A 7,445-nucleotide genomic window follows, 5' to 3' on the forward strand; every position below is an offset into this window, starting at 1 on the left:
TACGAGAGAGGTGAGAGAGTGAGACAGAGAGAGAGAGAGAGAGAGAGAGAGAGAGAGAGAGAGAGAGAGAGGGAGGAAGCCACCAGAGACCTCATAGTCTTTCATGCTAAACAGTTCATCTGTTTATTTAACCGGGATTTATTATACCCAAGGCATCAGAAGAACACAACCCAATTTCGCTTTATTGCATATCCACTAAAACATACCGCAATACACGCACGCGCCCACACGCATACATCTACGCACTAACACACACACACACACACACGCACATACACACACGCATGCACATACACACACGCACGCACGCACGTACGCACGCACACTTCGAGGGGATATTTTCAAGGATAAAACACCACAAGAATGCCTATTTCGGCGAACAATAGAACTTTGGAAGTTTGATGCTTTCACACACACACACACACACACACACACACATCCTATTACTCGTTCATTGGTCAATGCTACCAAACTAATTTACATATTCATGAGCCTATAATACATTCATATGACGTTGTAATTTATGATAACTTAGCAAGGTAACTCAGTACGGATAACGTTCCAGGCATTTTCTTGAGATTTCGTGTAGGAGAAGACGATGAGAAAATAACCTGCGGTTCTTTGTTCTGATTCTCTGCACTGTAAGTTCAAATCCTGCTGAAGTCAGCTCAGCCGTTTGTTCTTTCGGGATCGATAAAAAAATTTCCAGTCCAGAGCGATGGATTGTCAGAACTATTAGAAGATCAGGAAAGATACCTTGTGGTGTTTGTGTAGGCCCTTTCGATTCTGACAGTAAAGAAATACCTATTTCTTTACTACCCACAAAGGGGCTAAACACAGAAGGGCCAAACAAGGACAGACAAACGGATTAAGTCGATTATATCGATCCCAGTGCGTAACTGGTACTTAACTTATCGACCCCGAAAGGATGAAAGGCGAAGTCGACCTCGGCGGAATTTGAACTCAGAACGTAACGGCAGACGAAATACCTATTTCTTTACTACCCACAAGGGACTAAACACAGAGGGGACAAACAAGGAAAGACAAACGGATTGAGTCGATTAGATCGAACTCAGTGTGTAACTGGTACGTATTTAAATCGACCCCGAAAGAATGAAAGGCAAAGTCGACCTCGGCGGAATTTGAACTCAGAGCATAAAGACAAACGAAATACCTATTTCTTTACTACCCACAAGGGGCTAAACACAGAGAGGACAAACAAGGACAGACAAACGGATTAAGTCGATTATATCGACCCCAGTGCGTAACTGGTACTTATTTAATCGACCCTGAAAGGATGAAAGGCGAAGTCGACCTCAGCGGAATTTGAACTCAGAACGTAACGGCAGACGAAATACGGCTACGCATTTCGCCCGGCGTGCTAACGTTTCTGCCAGCTCACCTCGGACATCTATACACTGCGTCTATCTTGTCAACCGCGCTCCACTACATCAATGCAGTGATTATCTCTCCTGTGCGTCTGCCTCGTAGACAATTTCTACTCAGTCAACCTCTGTTCCCTGCTATACACTCAACGTCCATATGCTGTGCTCTGTTTCACAGCATCTACACACTGTATCTATCTAGATATCTATGCTGTACTTCCATCAAGTCAACATCGACTCACCGTGTCTCTGCAGCGAACATCTACGCACGATATCTACCAAGATGACACCAACGCACCGTCCATCCCTCTGCTCACCGTGTCTGTCTCGATGTCTACGCGGTGTCCACCTGGACAACATCCACAAGACTGTCTCTGTCTAATTTTCTTATTTATCATTTATCAATTCCCTCATTTATCAATCTATTCATGTGTGTAGAATATTCCAGCGTCACGCTCGTATTACGCTTCAGCCATTATCAATTAGCGTCAAACAAACTGTGCTGTGGGCCGCCTCTCCACTTCTACACCACCACCACCACCACCACCATCACCATCACCGCCGCCGCCGCCGCCGCCGCCGCGCCGCCGCCGCCGCCGCCACCAACCACCACTACCACCACCACCACTACCACCACCACCACTACCACCACCACCACCACTACCACCACCACCACCGCCGCCATCAACCCTTATCACAACTTCTACTCTCACCTCTACCATAATGTCTACCACCACCATCACCTACCACCACCACCACCACCACCACCGCCGCTATCAACCCTTATCCCAACTTCTACTGTCACCTCTACCACAATGTCTTCCACTACCACCACCATCACCTACCACCACCACCACCACTACCACCACCACCACCACCACCACCACCGCCGCTATCAACCCTTATCCCAACTTCTACTCTCACCTCTACCACAATGTCTTCCACCACCACCAACACCGCCGCCATCAACCCTTATCACAACTTCTACTCTCACCTCTACCAAAATTTCTACCACCACCTCTCTCACTCTATTCAAATCTTCTACAGGCCGCCATTACTGGACGTTAATGGACAATGCAGTCGGCTGTTGTCACCACACCTTCCTCTTCACTTTTGTTAATCAGAATCCTTTTAGTTTGTTAAGCAAAAACAAACACACAAAAAACAAACCATAACGTTAACAATAAGAGCAACAACAACACCACCAGCAACAACAATCACAACAGAGATGAGGAGATGCGATAAACTGAACTGAAATGGAATGGAAAGCTGCTGTGCAATGGAGTTTAAATAAGGTGAATTGCTGTTGAATGGATGAATTCATTGCGGCAGACGACAGTTGAAATATTCCGCCATTGTCTTATTTAATGGCGATACTTTTATTGATGTTAGGAAAGTGCAGCCCGTTTCTAGTTCACTTTATCTACAGCACGGAACTCTCTTGTTGGTATTGTTGTTGCTGTTGCTGCTGTTGCTAGTAGTTGATGTCAGCCATTTTTTGTAGGTGTCCCCGTTTCTGTTGGTGTTGTTGTTCTTGTTGAGCAACAAGACGGGTAATGATGATTAGGTGATGGTCTAGGGCTTAGGGGGCGGGAGACCCCAGACCTTGGAAAAAAAAAACTTTGGTCGTCTTGTTGTAGTCGAGGGCTCTTCGTTGACGTCCGACACCACTGGAAGGTGGCCCTCGAAGTCGCTGGAAATGGAGATCTCCAGGTCCAAATTCTTGGACGGCTGCTGTTGTTGTTGTTGTTGTTGGTGGTGGTGGTGGTGTTGTCGCAATTTAGTTCTGCTGTTCTATCGTGGTTAGCGTTGTTAATGTTGTTGTTATCTACAATACTGTTATTACTAGTATTGTCGAGCTGGCAGGATCGTTAGCACGCCGGACAAAGTGCTTAGCAGCATTTCATCCGACTCATTACGTTCTGAGTTCAAATTCTACCGGGGTCGACTTTACCTTCTATCCTTTCGAGGGCGGTACAATAAGTACCAGTTGAGGACTGGAGGATGATGTAATCGACTGCCTTCCATCGTCAGCGCGTCGAACAAAATGCCCAACGGCATTTCATCTGACTTATTACGTTCTGAGTTCAAATTCCGCCGAGGTTGACTTTGTGTTTCATTTTTTGCGGTAGATAAAATAAGTACCAGTAATGCACTGGGGTCGATGTATTGTTCTACTTACCCCCCATCCCCACACCACCAGCACCAAATTGATAACCTGATGTGAAATCATTGTGTTGTTGTTGTTGTTGTTGTTGTTGTTGCCGTCGTTGTCGTCGTCGTTGTTGTTGTTGTTGTTGTGGAGGTGGAAAGCTGGCGGAATCGTTAGAGCGTCGGCAAAAAGCTCTTTTAGTTCCGAGTTCAAATCCCAGTAGAGGTAAACTTTTTCTTTCGTCAAAATAAAGAAGCAGTTTAATAAGGAAGTCAGTGATAACGACTAGCCCCTCCCCTCGAAACCGCTAGCACAGCCTTGTGCCGGAATTTGAAACAGTTATTAGTGTTGCTGTTGTTGTTAACACAGCGAGTTTACAGAATCGTGAGAGCGTCGAACAAAATGCCTTTCGGTAGTTTTCTGGCTCTTTACAATCTGGGTTCAAATCTCGTTGAGGTGAGCTTTGCCTTTCATCCCTCCGGGGTAGATAAAATAAAGTACCTATCAAGTATTGAGATTCTGAATAATCGACTAGCCCCCTCCCCTCAAAATGCTATCCTTGTGCCTGTATTGGAAGCGAATTGTCAGTGGTGTTTGTGTTGTTGTTGCTGCTGTTGTTGTCGTTAGGGTCTTTGGTGTTGTTGTTGTTGTTGTTGTTGTTGTCGTCTCTTATGAAAACAGTTCGAAATAAGAATCTCCATAGCAACTCTCAACGCTATCCATGCCACCCCATGCCACCCCCATGCCACTCCCATGCTACCCCTATGCTACCCGGATCCGGTTGATGCAAACCGCAGAACGGGATACATGACACGTCTGTCGTCGTACTCGACACAGCCACATGTTGTAACCGGAGATGAGGGTGACGAGGCTGCTGCTGCTGCCGCTGATGATGATGATGCTGATGCTGCTGATGATGATGCTGACGAAGACAACGGCGACGATGATGATGACGACGATGATGACGATGATGACGATGATGACGATGATGATAATGTCGATGGTATTCTTAGTGTTAACATTATTCTTGCTAGTGCAGTTGCTGTTAGTGGTCTTGCGTTCAGTCCCAGTACTCGGTCTCTTGGGCAAGTGTCTTCTACTACAGCCCTGGGCCGACCAATGCCTTGGGAAGGGATTTGGTGGACAGCAAACAGCATGGTGCCCAACCACGCTCTTTTAAGTAATACAATATGTAACTCCTTATGGCGGCGAGTTGGCAGAAACGTTAGCACGCAGTTCAAATTCCGCCGAGGTCGACTTTGCCTTTCATCCTTTCGGGGTCGATTAAATAAGTACCAGTTACGCACTGGGGTTGATGTAATCGACTTAATACCTATGTCTGTCCTTGTTTGTCCCCTCTGTGTTTAGCCCCTTGTGGGTAATAAAGAAATGGGTATTTCGTCCGTCTTTACGTTCTGAGTTCAAATTCCGCCGAGGTCGACTTTGCCTTTCATCCTTTCGGGTTCGATTAAATAAGTACCAGTTACGCACTGGGGTCGATATAATCGACTTAATCCGTTTGTCTGTCCTTGTTTGTCCCCTCTGTGTTTAGCCCCTTGTGGGTAATAAAGAAATGGGTATTTCGTCTGCTGCTACGTTCTGAGTTCAAATTCCGCCGAGGTCGACTTTGCCTTTCATCCTTTCGGGGTCGATAAATTAAGTACCAGTTACGCACTGAGGTCGATATAATCGACTTAATCCGTTTGTCTGTCCTTGTTTGTCCTCTCTGTGTTTAGCCCCTTGTGGGTAATAAAGAAATAGGTGTTTCGTCTGACTTATAACGTTCTGAGTTCAAATTCCACCGAGGTCGACCTTGCCTTTCATCCTTTCGGCATCGATAAATTAGGTACCAGTTGCGTACTGAGGTCGATGTAATCGACAAGCTCCCTCCCCGAAAATGTCGGGCCTTGTGCCTAGAGCAGAAAAGAATATGTCGATGCTGAATGAAAAGACATGAAGTATAGCCATTGTCTAGAGAGACACGGTGTAGATGTTGTAATGATAAAGACAGTGTGTAGCCGTTGAGTGTGTAGACACAGTATGTAGATGTTGACTGGACGGACACAGTGACGGGATGGACAGTGCGTAGATAATGTGTGTGGGTGGGTGTGTTAATTGCGCACACACAGTGTCCAGTAGATGGATGGACACACTAGTTATATGTCTAATTGCTGGCTGTATAGTCGGACAGCGTGTAGATACTGACTGGGCAACAGAGATTTCGTTAGTTTTCGCTAGACAGATGGGAGCAATGTCAAGATGCTGAATGGATAGATGAATACATCGCGCAAATATTAAGAGGAGAGGCAGACAAGTGTGTAGATGTTGATTTGAATACATTGTGTGTGTAGGTTGACTTGACACAATATATAACTGGGAACCAGAGAGATGCTGTGTGTTGGTGCTGTCTGTATACATAGACAGTGTGTAGATATTGACTAGACAGACTAACACAATGCACATGTATATATAGCAGCTGGTTAGAGGGATACAGAGTGCAGATGCTGACTAGATACACAAACGGAGTGCGTAGGTTGGCTTGACACAATATATAACTGTGAACTAGATAGAGAGAGAGATAGAGATAGATAGATAGACAGATAGATAGATAGATAGATAGATAGATAGATAGATAGATAAATAGATAGATAGATAGATAGATAGATAGATAGATAGATAGATAGATAGATAGATAGATAGATAGATTTCTTTATTGGCCACGCAGGGCTAAACACAGAAGGGATAAGATACAAGGTAGAGCTTTTCTCTTTGGGAAGAAGAGAAGGGGGGAAAGGAGGGCGAATTCCGATCAAAAGGGATCGCGAAAAAGAGAGAGAGAGAGAGAGAAAGAGAGAGAGAGACAGATACAGAGACAGAGACAGGCAGACAGACAAACAGACAGATAGATAGATAGATAGATAGATAGATAGATAGATAGATAGATAGATAGACAAACAGATAGATAGATAGATAGATAGATAGATAGATAGATAGATAGATAGATAGATAGATAGATAGATAGATAGACAGACAGACGGACACACGGACAGACAGACGGACACACGGACAGACAGACAGAGTTTGCAGACACTGATTGAATACACAGACAGCATGTAGATTTTGACTACACGGGTAGTGACAATATACAGCTGTTTAGTCGATAGATAAAGTGTACAGATACTGACTAAATACCGAGTCAGCGTGACAATTTTTACTGGATGGATGGATGGATGGATGGATGGATGGATCGATGGATCGATGGATCGATGGATCGATGGATCGATGGATCGATGGATGGATGAATGGATGGATGGATGGATGGATAGCCGTCGTGAAGAGACGGACACGGTGTTTAGATGCTGAATAGAAACAATGTAGTTATTGATTGAAGAGGTAGCCATGTTGTGGAAATATTTGTTAGACATAGAGACAGAGTCTCCGGGGAAGAAAACATACCTATTTCTTTATTACCCACAAGGGGCTAAACGCAGAGGGGACAAACAAGGACAGACATAGGTATTAAGTCGATTACATCGACCCCAGTGCGTAACTGGTACTTAATTTATCGACCCCGAAAGGATGAAAGGCAAAGTCGACCTCGGCGGAATTTGAACTCAGAACCCAACGGCAGACGAAATACCGCTAAGCATTTTGCCCGGCGTGCTAACGTTTCTGTCGGTGCATCAACCATCAACTTGGGGATGCTGGTTCAATGCTCCTTGAGGTACTCATTTTAGTTTCATTTCCTTCTGTCCCTCGCATTTTCATCCGCTCTCCATTGAAATATAAATATCTTACCAACCGCATAGAAGGAAGCCATTGAACTGAGTCGCGTAAAAATATGGAAGGCTGAAGGTGAAGTTATCAACAAGAATAAATTAGTTCAGTTTTCGAAAATATCTCCAATC

The sequence above is a fragment of the Octopus sinensis genome, linkage group LG18, assembly GCF_006345805.1.
Source record: "Octopus sinensis linkage group LG18, ASM634580v1, whole genome shotgun sequence".
NCBI classification, from domain to species: Eukaryota; Metazoa; Mollusca; class Cephalopoda; order Octopoda; family Octopodidae; genus Octopus; species Octopus sinensis.